Genomic DNA, 18,293 nt, shown 5'->3' with positions numbered 1-18,293 from the left:
CCTTCCTAGAGAGTGGCAGTGACCAGCGCTGGGTGGGAGGGGCAGAAGGCAGACACAGTGGCCAATGGGATGGTCTAGAGAAGCCACGGAAAGCCCTGTGGATGTACGGCCAGCTGACTTCAGACAAAAGTGTGAGAGCAATTTCCTGGAGGGGAGATGGCCTTCCAATAAACAATGCTGGAGCAATTGCATACCCGCAGGCAAAAAGCAAACTTCAATCCACGCAACACACACCTGATTTAGAAAACCAACTCAAAAGGGACCATGCATTAAATATAAAGCTTTCAGAAGCTAACACAGGTGAAAATCTTCAGGATCTAGAGCTTAGTGCTAACACCAAAATGACAATGTAGACAAGAAAAAAATCAGTAAGCCGAACCGTATGAGAACCAAATACTCTGCCTTGCAGAGGACCCTCCTGAGGGATGAAAAGGTAACGTATAGACCAGAAGTGAATGTTTGCAAACCACATACCTGACAAAGGACTCCTATCTCAGGTACTTTAAGAACTCACAAAATCCCCCAAATGGGCAAAAACACCTAGAGACATTTCACTGAAGAAGATATGGCAAACAGCCCCAGCCCCCGGGTGAACACAGACCAGAGCCCGCCTCTGTACCTGCTACCAGAGCTCGTGGGCCACTGGCAGGACATCCACAATAGAGCAGCCCACCCACCATGGAGCATCCCACAGAATATGGCACGGGGACACACAGCGTGAACTTTCTTCTGGCTTCATGGCACCACGCTAAGTGAGAAATGCTAACCTCAAAAGGTGACCAATTCTATGATCCCATTTAGGTAACATTCTTGAAACGACAAAACCACAGGGACAGAAGCCAGACTCGTGGTCGCCAAGGTGAGGGACGGCAGGCCTGGGGTCAGCTGTACAATGGAGGGGTGGCACGAGGGGGTCTGCATGGGGGTGGAGTGTCTGGGTCTTGGTTGTGGTGGTGGCTCCGTGTTCACACATGTGAGCTCAGGACATGGAAGTAGACAGGCCCACTGTACTCCCGTCAGCCTCCTGGTTCGGATCGGACATTGTGATCATGTGAGATGCAGCTATTGGAGGAAAATCCTTCTGTGCTCTTTTTGCAGCTTTGCGTGATTCTGTAATTATTTCAGAATAAGAGGTTAGAACAATAGTGACAGAAGCAATCACCGATTCTCTGTTTCTGTGGGTCAGGAATTTGCGAGTGAGGTCATACGGTTTCTCACGAGGTTGCCCCCACGAGAGGGCAGACGTTGGTTGGCCTGCTGTCATCTGAAGGCCCGACTGGGGTAGGAGGCCCCGCTTCCCATTGGCTTTAGGTGAGGGTCTCAGGTCCTTGGCCCGTGACCCTCCTCAGGGCCACTTGAGTGTCCTGACATATGCTGGCATCCCCCCAGAGAGAGTAACCAGGAGAGAGCGAGGGGGAAACCACCATCTGGGGGGCTAGGAGGCTTCGGGATACTCTGAGCCCTGGATGGGGCTGGGCGGCTGGTGGGACAGCAGGCCATGGAGTTCTGTTGTTAGGGTCCTTGCTGAGTCTCTCCTCTAGGGCCGCTCTGTTTCCAGAGAAGACACTCATTTTCCAAGTGACGTGGAAGTCTGTGCCCATCTGCTGTCAGTCTAGGATGCTCACTCTCCCTGGGGTCTGGGGTCCCCAGGAGCACACAGCATTGTTCATACCTCTCAGGCTGGGCTGGGGAGAGGCGTCTGGGAACTGTCGCATTCCCCACCCCCGTCCACGCATCCTGGTAACACCTCCTGTCAGCCCCTCTGAGGATCCAGGGGACAAATCAGGCTGGGCTCGGCTTTCCCACGGCTGCTGATGGTTTACTTCTCCAGGACGGCGTGTCATAACCATTTGTCATCTCTGCTCTGGTTTCTAACATTTGCTGCTGTCACATTCTCTCCTGTGCTCCTCATACCTGCAGATTTACGCCTGTAAAAATCTCTTATTATTGTCATTTATGGGAAGCGACAAAGGGAATGAAAGCAGATGCCTGTGTTTAATCACCATCTGGACCCCAGGCATCAAAAATAAAAAAATTTTTTTAAATTAGATTTTGCTAAAGTTAGTTTTGGTTGGTTGTTGTCACCATGACTGATGCGGGCAAAATTCCCACACGTTTTCTTCCGAGGGTTCGTGGGGTACTTATCCCATGCCAGGTCCAAGGACACGAGCAAGGGTGTCTCAGGAGGATGGGGGGAAGGTCACCACGAGGGCAGGGCCCTCCCCGGTGCTGAGAGCTGCTCCCGAACAACGAGCTGAGCTTGAAATAAGGAGGGCACACGGCTGGGACAACAGCAATGCCATGGGTGTGGGAAGGCGGTACGGGGCGTGAGGGCCGGAGTGACTGGTGTGGGCCTTCGCAATCAGGCTGAGGAACTCAGGGGCTCTGTTGGCACCGGCGGGGCAGGGGTGTCTCTGCAGATCTGAGGAAAACCGCACTCAGAGCCCAGCCACAGGGCGAGGCAAGCAGAATGACCTGTACAGAGTGGAGGGAAAGGAAGCGGGAGGCCCCAGTCACGCAGGAGCTGGGAACATTTGGTAGCCTGGTCTGGGTGGTGGTTACACAGGAGACACATAGGTGAGAATTTATTGGGCTGTGCACGTGGGGATTTCTGCAGTGAACTGCGTGTAGCTGATGCCTCTCTTGGAAAGTAGGGACAATACTACTAATGTCCCACGGAAGAGGTGATCAGAGTATCGATTCAGGTGGGGTGGGGAGAGCCACTGCTCCAAGTTCCGGTGCAGCAGGAGTTCGGACGTGGCTCGGGAAGGCAGCCTGGAGGAGGGGTCTGGAAAGGAGGCATGTCTGGGAGAGACCAAAGCAGGCCAGGAGCCAGTGGGCAGAAGCCCCAGGAAAGACAGGGACAGAACATTCTAGAGACGAGACATTGCTTGAGTGAAACTGACGGATCCACACCGAGACCATGGCTCTGAAATGCAGCAGGACCCCGTCCCGGGAAGCTGGGACAGGACTTTGTCCCCAACAAAAGGACCCCCTGCGTTAGCCAAAGGATTCCCTAAAGGAGGCTTCCAGCAGTAGGCTCCCTGGGGCGTGAAAATGGGATTTGAGGGTCAGAGGCCCAGGCAGAGGCAGCAGCTCGTGGGAAGGTACTCCAGTGCCCACCCCCGGGGGCCCCCCAGGTAGACAGGTGTATGCTGGGGGGCAGGGGCTGGGTCCTGCCACACTTGGGGCAACATCGCGGACCTGGCAAACACCCATGTCCATGTGTCAGGATGACCCAGGCCACCTCCAGGATAGAGGAGGCCCAAAGACAGGCTCGGGATTGGTGGTCCAGGGGACACGTCTGCAGGGCCCCAGGGCCTGGGGAGGCTGAGACACACATCCCCTGGATCTCCCACAAGTTGCCCAGGGCAGAAAGTCCCCTTCCTCGGGGATGACAAGTAAGGGAGCTGGTGAACCTGGGGACTGAGCCCTGCCCTGCCCTGTCACTGTCTAGGTGGACCTGGCTGCTTCCCACTCTGGGTAAAGGGCCTGAGGGCATGCACCATGAAGACGAGGGATAGGGGGACGTTCCAGGCCAGGGTGACCAACTCCCTGCCTTCTGCGTGCACCGTCCTCGCTTGGCCACCCGGGGCTCTGGTGGCCACAATGTAGTTTCTGGGTGGGGCTGGGCACATCCCACTCGCCCCCAACAGAGGCTCTCTGACCATAGGGCGTCAGTCTGCTCCTCCAGAGCAACCATGTGGCCCTGGGCCCATCATTCCAGAAAGAGTCACCAGAAGTGCGACTGCCCAGCACCCGACCAGTGAGGTCAGCACCAGCTTGCTTAGTGGAGCCCCCTGGAGTGCCCTGCCAAGCCCGCATTTCTGACCCGAGGCTGCCCCCTGGTGGGAGGTGCCGGGAACCAGGCCAGCCCAGCTCTACGCTGCCCCTCAAGGACCCAGACCAACAGAGCTTCAGGCCTCCCTCGTTCAAAGGGCCCCTGCTCTTCACGTTCCCTTGTGCACAAGGCTGTAGGGTCCCCTGTGGACAGAGGGAGAGGGGGCATCTCTGTGGAAGCACTGAGGGTCATTCCAAGAGAAATCAAAGGGACCAGGACAGTGTCTCTGGGAAGGTCCCGGCTGGAAAAAGCGCCAGATCCTGGAGCAGGTGCTGGGCGGTGGCCTGATGTGTGACTCTGAGCCTCAGTCTCCTCGTGTATAAAACGGGAATAGCTCTGAGTCCACTCGTCAAGAGTTGTACAGCCTATTATAGTGGCCACTGAGCATGTGGAATGAGCTGGTCTTACCTGGGCGCCCTACAAGGGTAAAATGCATCCGGGGACAAAAACCCCCCAGTCCCCCAGAACATAAACTAACTCACAAACAGTTCTGATAGGACTCACAAGTTGAAATGACCATATTTGGGATCTACTGGGGCAAGTGCATTATGAAATTTAAATCCACCTTCCGCTTTTTGCTTTTTAAGGCAGTTCCCTCCTCCCAAATTTTAAATCACCACGTGACTCCCAAGGGTTCTGGAGGATTCTATCAGGAGACCTTGACAAACAGCGGCCAAAACCATCATTACTAGCACAGAGTAGTTGCTAAAAAGAGAGATTTCTTCAAAACCTTGTGTTTCTATCTGAAAAAGCTCATTGTAATTTTGCAATCTTCTCCATAATCTATCTGTGCTCCTTTTCTCGAAAAACAAAATGTATTTTTAAACAAAACTTCGATCAAAGTCACTGGGTGAGGAAGACGTGTCTGCTTTGAACCCGTGGGTCAGGAGCAGGGGCTGTGGCAGGGGGAAGCAGGGAGGGCCGGGCACACTTCCAGGCCACGTGGCCTCCGTGAGCAGGAGGTCCCGGAACCACTGGCCCTGCTCCAGCCCCGTCACTGGCGCCCGGCCTTGATCACACATGGTAATGACTCCACCACATGTGAGCATGGCCAGCCTGGTGACGATATCCCCGTGCCCAAAAATGTGACCGGTGGGTGGTCCTGGGATTCTCTCTCCCCTACACACCCCAAGCTTCCGGAGACAGGCTTGCACAGATAAAGCCCTCTTCCAGGCACCCCTGCCTGGTCCTGCTAGCCGAGCCCCCCAGTCGATTCGGAGGGGCTGAGGGGAAGCCGGAGAAGGACATCCTCCCTGGCCCAGGGGCTGAGCCTCAGACGACGCCCACCTCCCCAAGCCCTGGACACCAGGCTGCCGGGCCCAGGGGCCCGAGTGTGCAGCCTCGCCAGCACCTGCCCGTCTTCCGCAGCTGTCCTGCTGGGGGCCAGGGGAGGGCTCACTGTGGTCTCGATTAGCCGTTCCCTGACCAGTCGCCGATGCTGAGCAGCTCCTCTCGTGCCCACTGACCGCTCCTGTCTTCTCTGGAGAGAGGTCCATTCGAGTCCTTTGCCCATTTCCGAAAGGGGTTGTTTCTCTCTTGGACTTCAGGTCTCTGTATATTCTGTACATTCCTCGCTCATCAGGCTATGCTCTGTAAGGCTTTTCTCCTGCTCTGTGGGTGCGTTTCCACGCCGCTGGCAGAGTGCTCAATGCTGCACACTTCCCTGGCACACGGTCTGCTCCAAGCTTCCATCCACGTGCTTCCTCACTCTCTCTGCTCCCCTGATCACGCGCCGTGTGAGGCCCAGGTGAGGCCTGTGGTGGCGTTTCCGTGCTCTTCTGGGTGGTACCCCAACTGCTCCTCCCTCTGTCTAGCTGGAGCACACATGCACGCACACAGGCGTGCATGCACCCGCACGCATGCACACACATGTGTGCACAAATCTACACCATACACACACAGACATTTGTGTACACTCATGCACACATGCACACGCTCCTGAGTCCAGTGGCCAGGCTGCAGGCCCAGCCGCTGACTTCACACCCTCCCAGGGCACAGGGCTCAGGAAAGGCTAGGGAAACGACTCTCAGTGACCAATTCTTGTATGATAACACAAGGTGTTTGGACAGGACAGGACACATTTCCTCAAAACATTATCCGTGTGCTGAGCAGAGCAGATGTCAGCGTCTTCACTGGCTGAGGGACCCGGAAGGGCTCAGACCCCCAACAGTAATGCCATTTCTTTCTTGCCCATCTGGAAAGTTCTCCAGGCAGTGGGGCAGAGGCCGAGGGGTGGGGTCACAATTCCCCTGAAGTAGTCAGGGGTCGGCACCCCGGCTCTAGCTTCCACTCTTGCCAGCCTTATGCAAGTCTTTCTTGGGGAAAACTGAGGGAGACCAGACACAGCAGTGGTCTTCCAAGATCTAAACACACGTCATGTGGATGAGGCCACTGTTCTGTCCCAGCAGAGAAGGCAGATCTGGCTCAACGCTCGTTGGAAGCTACAAACAGCCAATTCTCCGACCAAGAAGGGACAGTGAGGTAGTGAGCCCCCCCGCCACACAAGTGTGCAAGGCAAGGCTGCCGTGGACTTGTGGCCACACCAAGGGCTCCTCCAACTCAAATATTTCCTTTACCTGTACAGATGTTACATGTGCTTTTTCTTTCGACAGATGACCGTTAAGGGGCGGCGGGTCTACCAAAAAAGCCACTTCTCAGGGAAGTCCTATGAAATAACCTCTGTGCTCCCATGGGGACCTTGTGTGGTTCCCACGTAGCAGCAGAGAGGGTCTGCAAGAGGGAGGGGGCTTTAGAGAAAGCCCGAGGCCTTTACGGCCTGAAGGCGTTGTCGGGGAAGGGCAGGTTAGAAGTGGCCAGGGGAGGCCGCGAGGAGGCTGCTGGCCACGCCGCCACAAGCCTGGCCTCTGTCGGACAGACGGTGGGCCGTGGGTGGCCTCGCACCCAGGTGGGCCCGGTATGGCGGGAGCCAAGCAGTGGGGTGAAGGGCTAGGACCTCAGGGGGCCTCTCACTGTCCTTCCTCTGTCCCTGGTCCCCTGCAGCCCTCATGTGCTCCCACCAGAAGACACCCCACACTCAGGAGAAGCCAAGGTGGCCACCCAGGGCAGTACAGTCTCTGTGCCTTGAGGACAGGAGCACATAGAGGGACCCTGGCTGGTGGCTGGCTCCAGCCCTCTCTGGGACCCTGGTAAGTCAGGGGTTTCAATCCCTCCAGAGTGGGGGGGTCCCAGGCTGTTGGGGCAGCCAACCCAAATGCCTTCAGCAACCAGGCAGGCAACAGAGAGGAGGGAAGCTGGCCAGGTGCGGCTGACACCGGCCCAAGGAACGGGACCCAGGGAGCACGGCCCTGCCCGCAGGAGCCCACAAGCAGTTCCGTGGGAGGACGTGGCACCAACCTCAACACCCAGTAACCTCCCCACTGCTGCCCCAGACAATGTTCAGGTCCTTCCAGCTCATCGGGACAGCGTGTCAGGAGGCTGGCAGACACCAAGGCAGGAGAGGCCCTCGGTGGGGCCCTAGGAGCTGGCTGGTCCCTGGGGAGCCAGGCGCCAGCACTGAGCCCCAAACCCCCAGCAGGTCAGGCCAGGGCCAGGAGGCTCCGCGGGTAGCCCCCTGCCCACACTCAGCCTACAACCTGTGGCCAGAAGCCCAGAGGAACTGAAGTCCAGGATTCTGGGCCCTCTTTGCTGACTCACTCGAAGCTGCTGTCCCCCCTCCCCCACCACGTCTGGGCCCGGGCCCATCTCGAGGCCAGGTAACCTCCACATGTGTGGATCAGTGGCCAGACAGCGAGCAGTTCAAGCTCAGGGTGGAGAGGGGGGGTGGGGATGGAGAGCCAGGGCTGTCTGGTTTCTCACTGGCTGTGGGTACGGGGTTCCCGCTTCCCAGAAAGATGTAAGAATGGGGGAGGACGCAGCCAGGCATCCTCCACCCCGTTGGGCTGATATTCCACAGATATCTTTGTACCAGGACAGTTCCTCTGGGTTGTGTCCATGAGATCCCTCCTTCGAGGGGCATCGGAACTGGCTCCTGGAAGGAACTTGTGGCCACAATTGGAGCAGGAGGCCTCAGACGTCCTTGGCAGATAAGGACCCAGCAGCCCTGAACGCAGGCATGCCCAGCCCTCCCAGGCCGCCGCCCAAGTGAAGTGAGCTGCACTGGATGGGAAGAGGCCCCCAAATTAACTGACACATGTCAGGCGAGATCTTCTTGGCTCCCTGGTGAGGCCGCACCCTGGGTATGACGGTCCTCATGTCCCAGCCACGCCCTGGGCTGGCGATGTTTTCCTAAGTGCTGGATTTTTCCTCTCTCCTCCTCTCTGCTCTGGGCCTCTCTGCCAAGACTCTGGGTCACCCACATCACCCCACCCCAGCACATGAGGCCGCTGTCAGCTCTGCGCCCTTCCCACCGACTCCCCATGTTCCACTGTCAACAGGGTGAGCACCAGGTCACCGGAGGCCAAGCCAGTCCCTTCCAGCCACGGTCCGGGGCTCAGCTGGCTCCTCTAAAGACTGGGCCTGGGAAGGCAGACCCCGGGGCCGACACACGCAGACACAGACAGGTCATGGGAGGGGCCTGGCTCACATGCCCTGATGGCAAACCAGGCTCCTGAGGGGGCCTTTGAAAGGTCTGGCAAAAGCAAGAGGTTTGAGGTCAGAACTTGTGGATCCTGGAGTAATGGTGGGATCTGAGATGGTTATGCAGCCTTTCTGGGCCTCGAATTCCCCATCTGGAAAATGGGACCAATAGTCCTGGCTAAGCCTCTGACTTAACAAGAACCTTGCACAAAGCCCCAAGCTTCCACTCACATGCCTTTTCCCTTACAAGTCTCCTTTCTTTCTTTCTTTTTTTTTTTTTTAAGATTTTATTTATTTTATTTGACAGACAGAGATCACAAGTAGGCAGAGAGGCAGGCAGAGAGAGACAGAGAGGAGGAAGCAGGCTCCCCGCTGAGCAGAGCCCAAAGGGGGGCTCGATCCCAGGACCCTGAGATCATGACCTGAGCCGAAGGCAGAGGGATAACCCACTGAGCCACCCAGGGGTCCCCAAGTCTCCTTTCTTGAAAGGAGTAGTCAGTCTCCAGACAGCCTTCTCCCTGGAGTCGGACACCCGTGGACAGGAACACGGAAGAAGCCAGGCATGCACACTGCGGTCGGTCCGGACAAACGGGGCCCCTGCAAAGAGCCAGGAACCCAGCCGCAGAATGCCCTGCGGGGAGGGCTGGGGGAGAAGGGCAGGAACAGGTTTCTGAGGACACAAACACTCACCAGAGCCAGGCGTGAGCCAAGCCCCACTCCTGATGGAGGACGGAGCACACAGACCGCCCCCCCGCACGGCGGGGATGGCCCTTGCCCACCCTAGTCCACCCACCACGGCTGACACACCTCCTCTCCCCACCCCGTGCTCCCCTCCAGCCCCTCCCTGGAGCCCGGCAGGCGCTCTGTGCTTGGAGACACATTTTTGGAAACTTTTCGAACCAAAACATTTTTCAACCAAACCTTTTAGAAGCCTAGACCACTGTCAAAGCCAATCTATATGGAAACCTGACACTTTCAAATCCATTTTGGGAATCTGTGCCTCAAAGTTCTGAAACCAAAGCGTTCTGGAAACCTCCTGGAAGCAAGATATTCTGGAAGAAAACCAGCTAAAAGGGCAAAAGCAGTTTCATCGGGATTTTTCAAGCCCCCAGGCCTTGCCAGCGGCAGTTTCCTCCAGGACCGTCCCAGGAAAGAACTCTGGTGTTTGCACCAGGTGCACCATGCTCACACACCAGGCGGTAGACAGCAGCGCCTGCATCTCAGAGAAGTCTTGGATCCGGTGCTCTCTCCCAACCCTCGGCCCAGCACACTGTCCCGACTCTTCCCTCTTTCGGACACTGTTGTCCTCCGTATCGGTGGCAGGAAAACCCACCCAAAAGCCAGCATCAGGATCTCCTGTGTCCAGACCCCCAGCTCTCTGGAGCCTTGGGACCCTTCCTTTGTCCAGCAGGGCACAGAGTGGCTGCAGCACGCGGACGGGAGAGCAGGGACAGTACAGAGACCGTTCTTTGCAGCTCTGACCCTCGCGCTTGGGTCTGGGGTCCCTTGACTTCTCATCTTTCCCTCCCTCAGTGCCCCGACAGGCCCAGTGAGGCACCACTGCGTATGCACGTGGGGGCAGGTCCCTATGGCCACCAGCCCAGGCTCCTGGTGCGGAGGAGTGGGGAGGGACACCCGGAAATGCATGGAAATACACGGGCCGCGGTGGAGCCTGGGGCTTGGAGGGGGTGCGGGTGGGTTGAGGGTCCTGAGTGACAAGGCTCTGCTTATGGTTTTCAGCTGGTGGAGCTTTCTTGAGGGCTGTGACCTTCCCGTTTACCGGGAGCCAGCCAAGGTGCCGGGTGCTGCCGGCCTGACGGTGGCATCACCCCAAACTGGTCTCCCAAGCCACTGGTCAGAAGTAGTCTGTGCCCAGCCGGGGGTGCGAGGGGGCCAATTCCTCCGCAGGCACTGCCCTGCGTGAGACATGACAGGTGAAGGGGACATCTCTGCATGGTCCTGCTCTGGGGTGGGAGGCCCATGTCTCCCTCACCACCCCTGCCTACCCGGGCCAGTGAGCACGGGGCCCGCCGCAGCACATCACGGGCCGGGGACGGGGTGGTGGGGGGGCGGGGGCAGCAGCCCTGCCTTCATTACTGGAACCGCACACAGGGTTCAGGAGGCTCGCATGCCGGGGAAGACCGACCACGGGCGACATTCATGTGTCCTCATCTGTTAGTGTCTGTGGCAACAACAAGCACTGAAATTCAATTGTGCAAAACAGGAAATCCGGACTCACCACATGGCCCAGCACTCCCACTCCCGGGTCTGGGCCCAGAAGGACCCGAAGTTTGCACCCCGCGCCCACAGGCAACTTATCTGCACAGCCAACAGGGGCAGCCACTGTGTCCACCGGTGAATGAACGGGGAAACAGAATGTGACGGATCCCCCCATCCCCCCACTGCAATATTTGAGAGGAAGGGAATTCTGGCACGTGCTCGACACGGGTGAAGCTCGAGGACGCGATGATGGTGAAATAAGCTGGACACAGAAGGGCCGGCGACAGGTGACCCTTGAAGAGCAGGGGGTTGAGCTCTCTGGGGCCGGATGGCAGTAACAGCTGCCCAATACAGATGTTCTCGATACCACAGACTTGTGTGCTGAGAGATGGTTGGGACGGGGAATTTCACGTCATGTGTATTTTACCACCACTTTATTTTATTATTTTTTTAACGAATTTAGATTTTATTTATGTATTTGTCAGACAGAGGACACAAGCAGGGAGAGAGCCAGAGGGAGCAGCAGGCTCCCCACAGAGCAGGGAGCCTGATGCGGGGCTTGAACCCTGGGATCATGACCTGAGACAGACGCTTCACCGGTGGAGCCCACCCAGGTGCCCCTTCCGCCAGCATTTTAAAAAGAAATGAAATTATCGCCACCAGGGCCACCCTCGGTTAATCCAAGAAAACACATCCATGAGGTCAATTTTTTTTTTTTTAATTGTGAGAAACCCATTCTCCCAAACAGGATGGTCAGCCATCAAATGAAGAAAGCTTTACGGGCTGAGAAAAGGCATTTTAAAGGTTCTCACTCCAGGTTCACATAAGAAATGGACTCCAGTCCAGGGCAGGAGCTCCGAGGCTGGAAGTCACCGCCCAGCCCCTGGCCCGCTCCCTGGACGAAGCTCCTGGGCCCTGCCCCTCGCACCTGGGGAGTTGTGGGTGCTGCACCCAACCAGGGTGGGTGCGGTTCCCTCCCCACCCCGGACTTCCCTCCAGGGCATGTGGAAATTCCTGAGCAGAGTAGCCGACAGGTCAGGGCACTCTCCGAGCACAGCCTTCCGCTTTGAAACTCTGAAACGTTATAAGCAGAACATTGCCCCAAGACTGGAAAGGGCAGCTAGCCGTTCACGAAGGTGCCCAGACAGCACATCACTATTGCTCATGCGAGAATTTCAAAGTGCATTTCGACAGACTTATTACCGCTCGTCAGGTGGGTGAGGTCAGGTGCATGGACACAGAAATGGAGGCACCAGAAGCCTGGCTGGGCTCTTCAGCCCAAGACAAATCGAGAACCAGGTGCAGAATGGAGCACGCTCTCCACACCCTTACAAAAGGGCTTATTCTAGCCAATCTCCTGGATAGTGGTGTTCTCGAGTCTCGCGTGTACAGAAACCTTCCTATTCGTGTGATGACGTGTACCACGCAGAAGTAGAAAGAAGCTCTGAGTGTAAGGAAACGACTCACAAACCAGCCTGCAGACCCCTTTGCTGTGGGTGCCCCTGCTAACCATTTGGGCCAGCCCCCCCTTTTGCCCCTCAACAAACCTTCCTTCTCTTCAAAGCTTGGCACCGTGTCCACCCACCCTGAGGGTGTCCCATTCCAAAGTGCCAAGACAGTTTTGGATGCCCAGGCTCCCACTCTGAGCTCAGGTCCAACACCCCCTCCCCCGAGGAGCTGTACGTCCCACTCCGCCTCTGCTCAGGTCCCACTCCACCTGAGCGTGTGTGGCTCACCGTCTCACCCGCCTGCCAGCCTCCAGGCAAGGCTCCAGGCTCCGACACTGAGATCCACAGAGCGCAGGAGGCAGGCAGACGGGCTGGGTTCCCTCATCACCTGCCGAGTCACCCCGCACATCCGTGACACACGGCCCGCATCAGAGGCACGGGGGGGTCATGTGCAGAGAGGAGTTCAAAGCCAGTAGTACTGTTCCCCATTCTCTTTTACCTCCCCTCCAGGTGACGCATGAAGAAGTGAGTACAAGGGAAGAGATAGCCCAGGTTCCTACTGAACCTCTCTGCTGGTTGGAAGTGGTATCCCAATAGGGGATACCTCTCGTTCCAAGGTCTTGGTAGAGTAAGAAGACAAAGTTTCGTCATGTGAATTCCTCACACCTGCATGAACCATACCCCACGTGCCCAGAGGTCATAATGGCTTCTCTTGGTTAAGGGAACAGCTCTAACCCGACTTCAGAATGCCAATGTAGTGATTACACAGTGTAGGAGTCAGGATCCTGTATGTTAAATGCCAGAGACCCAGCTTGTAGGAGCTTTAGGAAGTGGGAGCATGTTGGGCCCACACCTGTAGGTGTGGCGAGGCACAGGGGGACCCAGCCTCGGGTGTGCACAGCCTCCAGCCCTCACCGCATGGTTTGACTCTCGGTGCGGCTCTGCTGTTTCTGTCCCACCAGCCTGGCCAAGCAGCTCCACGAAGACTTCTGGCCGTGGGCCCTGGGTCTGATGGGTCCACGTGGGGGTGTGACACAGTCCTGCCTCTCCTGAGCACATGGACACCCCACCAGAGCTCAGATGTGGTGGGGACGGCCCGCCCAACTCTTCCAGCGGAAAGGGAAGGAGGGAGACGGGCGCTCTGACCAGGAGGAACGCATGTCGGCACACACAGTAGGCGTCTACTGCAAGGGGTCATTCATCTGATTAGTTTCAGATTGATCGTCAACATTACCACCGTTTTACAGGGTGGGCAGAAAAGGATGTGTAGTTTAAAAATAAATGGGCAATAATTACCGCTGGAGAATTTGCTTAGGTGAGCGGACCCCCTTGGGTCTGCGTGGTATCTGGGAACCTGTTCCCCGCAGGGCAGGACCACCAAGAACAGACCACCTGTCCGCCAGGAGCCTCACGTGGCCCTGAGCGGCATCCCCTTCCAAGTCAGAAGAGCAAACGTGGAGGAGAAAAGTCCTGCCAGAAACTGAGCTTCCCCCCAGAGAAACTAAAGGCTCTGTGGACATCCGTGTGGCCATCGGGAAGCACATCCGGTGCTATGTGTTACAAACAGGCTGGCACCGCTGGCCCAGAGCTAGGTCCCCCTCACAGTGCAGCCAAAGTGGTACCCAGGGGCTCTGAAGGGCCTGCTGGGGAAGGTGACCAGCACAGTCAGCAGATGCACACATCACTCGTGGGGCTTGGACCCACATCAGCGGGGTCCACGAGATCCTGGCCCTCTAGCCACCAGGGCCAGCCAGCCAGCCCACCTGCATCCTCCACTCCAGGCTCCTCTTGGGATGAGGGCAGGGAAGGAGAGGAAGCTGGGCTGTTCCTGCAGCTGCGCATGGACACGGCAGTCCTCACCCTCTCTGGGAAGAGGGACAGAGCCATAGCATCTTTCAGGGGAGAGAAGAACGCAGGAAGGAAGAGAACACACACTATTCCTTTCTGAAACGGGGGATAGCTAACTTCTCCAGGAACAGTGCAAGCCACCCTTCTGGACCCCACAGATCCCACGATGCTTAGAAAGTGCCAGAAGGCAGAAGCAGTGAACTCTAAGCCCACTCAGTGCCGGTCACTGAAACTCCACCAGCTGTGGTTGCTTTCGCCTTACAAACACCTGGACAGGATGATGGCAGCCCTCCTTGGCCGGTTCAGAAAGAGGCTCAGGGCCCCACCCCTTCACTCTCTCCCTCCCTGACCACGACCTGCGGCATGCCAAGCCCTGCCCCAGGTGCAGGTGCATGGAGGAAGGCTCTGACTGCAGCCAGAGCTGTCCCTGCCCACCGCTGTGTGCAGAGACTCAGCTGCAAATAGAAGCATGGGACAGCGGTTCTGGAAACCCCAGGGGGCTCCATGCATGCTCTGAAATGGAGCTTCACGGGACAGGCAGACTGCACAGCCATTCTCCTCCCGGCTTCTACCTCCCCCGCTCAGGCTCCTGTCCCACCCCAGGGGCGGGAATCCCTGCTCCTGCTGCTCCCTGCCACATGCTGCCTGCTGATGGGCTGGTGACAGCCCTGCACTAGGGGGTGGGTGGCCCTGAGGCAGGCCCCTGCTCCTCTAACTGCTCCCCGTCAGCGGCAGAGCTGGGTGAAAGGCCCACCTTCACGAACATATAGAGGCAGGTACCCAGGTACACACTGACTGCACCAGGAAAAGGAAATGAGATCGTGACCCTTGCTGAAAACAGACTTAAAGTTCTTCTAATAGTGGAAAATCCTTCAAAAGAAGGCAAAAGCAACACAAGGCCCCCTAGGTGTGCACTAGAAGCCGTAAGTAGGAACTCTGCATCGACCCATGAAGACGCATACCATTTCTAGAGGAACAAGGACTAACGGTGTCTCTCACTCGCATGTGTGTGTGCACACACACACACACACACACGTGTGCATGCGTGCCTCAGGCATCGGGTGAGTCTCTCCCACGTCCCTCTCCCCGACTGTGAACAGACAAAGTGCACTGGTGGCCATGCTGGGGGCTTCATGACAACGCGGAGAGGATCCTGTACCACACACCAGGGCGTTATTAGGGCAGCATGCAAATGTGTCGGCAATGGCTGGAGATGAGAGCTAAGCAGAAACGAAGAATCAGGTTGATGGTTAGATGAGCTAACCGCAGTATCAATTTAAAAATGTTTATGGTGTCTTAGCACAAGAAAAATAATTTCTTTACAGGACACAATTCTGTGGGTCAGGGAAAGAGGCACCCAAGAGAGGGACATGGTGGGGGCCCCCCCTCTTCCCACCGCCCGTGGAAGGCGGGCAACTGTTGACGAGGACCTTCCCTGCCATCACGTCCTGAGTCGTCCCCAGGTGACCCCCGAGGTCGGGCCCAGCTGGCAGCACAGGAATCTGGACAGGTGTGTGGTCGCCGCGGGAAGCCGCTCCCACAGTCCCTGCACACATGCGCCCCAACACCCAGCAAGGCTGACCTCCAGTCTAACTACCTGCAGAACCACGAATGAAGGAGTGCAGAGCTGGGCCCTGCCCTTCGTGAGCCCAGCACCCTGTGAATTTTGACGTTTGTCTGAACATTCCTGAAACAAACACATTTCAGCAAGAAACTACCACAAGAGACAGATGCCAAGAGCCACGCTGATGATAGTGGCTAAATACACGTTCTAGAACTGTGATTTCAACATGATGGCCCATTCTGATGAAAACCAGTTCCTCAAAATTACAGCCCAGGACTGAAATCTACAGTGTCCTTAACACACGCAAAGGAGATCGGAAACTGTCCCCGATACTGTCCTTCTTCCCCAGGACAGCCTCCCAGCTCGCCTCTAGCCACGTGACACGTTGTCTGCATGTCTCCCCACCCCGATGCAGTTTGCCAATGCTGACCAGGTCAACTAGGACTCAGCAGCCCACTTCTGGGTACTCACCCGAAGGAACTGGAAGCCGTGACTCACACAGATCTGTGCACAGCCATGAGCACGGCCACACTGCTCACAGCAGCCAAGAGGTGGAAGCAGTCAAGTGTTCCCTGGTGGGAGAAGGGACACACGCCATGGGGTGGCCCATCCACCCCGAGGAACACCCTGGACCTTGACAAGCAAGGATGCACAGCCACCAGCCACCACAGGGACAGACCCCGAGGACGGCATGCTGGGTGACAGAAGCCAGAGCCCAAGGGACAGACACTGCAGGATCCTACCTCTGTGAGGACCTTGGAGTCGCCAGGGTCCCAGACAGTGAGCAAGAGGGTAGCGCCAGGCAGGGGGAGGGAGGAATGGATGCAGGGTTTCACCCAGGGGAAAGATGAGAAAGTTCCAGAGTGTGATGGCCATGGGGGCGGCACACTGGTGTGAATACCTTTAATGCCCCCGAAATAGATACTTAAGTGGTTAAGAAGATAAATTCTATGTTACGCATATTTGACCTGGTATCGGTGAGGGGGATGTTACAGGTCAGAGAAAGATCCGTGTTGTGCTCTCCTGACTTTCCCCTGACTTCTCCCTGCTTCTCTTTTGTCATACACAAGAACAGCAGCAGCTTGGGAGGGAACCTCTCCAGAATACCATCCCTCCTCCTGTCTGTCCGTCTCCCTACTGTCCCTGCACAGGCCCCTTCTGAGCAGGGCAGCAGCCGTCGCCTGCTGACCGGCTTCCCAGCTGCCTCCATGCCTCAACCCAATGCCACACTGACTCCAAAGAATCCAAATTCCTCCATCCCCAGACCTCCACCATGGCTTGCTGCTGCCGAAGTGAGACCTCAACTCCTGGGCCGGACAGTCAAGGCCACCAGACTCCACTCACAGACGATCCACATCCTAGGGGTGGCGGTGAAGCCCACCAGCTCCAAGTCCTGGCCCTACCTGACCTCTGCCATGCAGCGTCCACACCAGAGAACAGGACCAAGGGGACAGGGAAGGACACGTGAGGGCGCTTGGCAATGAACACCAGTGGTTAGTACCTCCTGTCTAGGACACATCCCACTCCTGTGCTGACGTCACACACTCTACCATGGACATCCAAGCCACCCCTCATCCTTCAGGCTGGGCTCATGCACCACCTTCCTCAGGACACCCGCCTTTACCTCACCTCGCTCGCTGACGCTCTGTGCTTGAAGGCCTGCGGCCCACTGGCCTGGGGCTGCGGGTCCCCGCTCTCGTCTCACACAGCAGGGTCACAAGGTTCCCCGAAGGCAGAGCTACCCCATCTGCCTACTGACCTGAAGCCCAGTGCTCGCAGTGCCATGGACAGCTACATCCCAGGAGTCCTCAACGTGGTGATGGCTCTTCAGTGACTCTAAAATCGGACTCCTCGAGTAGGAGCACCTTCGCTGCCAACTGTTTTTTATAAAACAGGGGAACTTACAGAAAGGAAAGCGGGTGGTTTGGGGCCCTGGGGAGCCCGAGTCTGAGGCCGGCACCCAGAGGCCACGGCTCAAACTTTAGTGCCATCGTGAAGCCATCAGACCAAGGACACCACACATGAAGGAGAGCTGGCAGGAGGACGTCATGGTGAGCGGCCAGCTCCCCGGAAATTTGGGCCCTGAGGACCCAAATGCTACAGACTAAGGAGACGAGGTCACACCTGAGACCCACACACCGTGGAATGACTGCACATTTCCCACCAACTACAGGTTCCCAGCCACAACTGCGAATCGGTCTGAATGAGATGTGCAGAAAGGGCCTTCCTAGACAGGCCCACACGGACACTACTACGGAGCTGGGACCACCAAACGTGAGGATCCCATGGTCAGTCACATCCTCAAGGGGACTCTCCACATGGGAGCTGAGGCTGACCAGCTAAGTCTCTGACAACAATCCCACCCAAGCCTCACCTTGCTGACGGCAGGGAACGGATTCTCGAGTCAGACTCCTACTCATCCTGTCCCTGTGACAGCACGTCCATGATTTATAGCCTCATGGGAACAGCTAACATCCTGCTTCCATGACTGCGAGAGGTAAGGTCTCAAGGACAAAACCCTTTCTAACTGCTTTCCCTTCTCACTGATAACACATGGTCAGAGAGCTTTGGCTCACGAAGCATCTGTCTGCCACCCTTTTAAAAATACAGGTGAGGGGGGCACCTGGGTGGCTCAGTGGGTTGAGCCTCTGCCTTCAGCTCAGGTCCTGATCCCAGTGTCCTGGGATTAAGCCCTGCATCAGGCTCTCTGCTCAGCGGGGAGCCTGCTTACTCCTCTCTCCGCCTGCCTCTCTGCCTACTTGTGATCTCTGTCAAATAAATAAAATCTTAAAAAAAAAAAAAAATACAGGTGAGGCCTGATTTCAAGCACAGGTTC

This window comes from Mustela lutreola, chromosome 17, assembly GCF_030435805.1.
Source record: "Mustela lutreola isolate mMusLut2 chromosome 17, mMusLut2.pri, whole genome shotgun sequence".
Taxonomy (NCBI): domain Eukaryota; kingdom Metazoa; phylum Chordata; class Mammalia; order Carnivora; family Mustelidae; genus Mustela; species Mustela lutreola.
Note: the sequence above shows the minus strand (reverse complement) of the source record.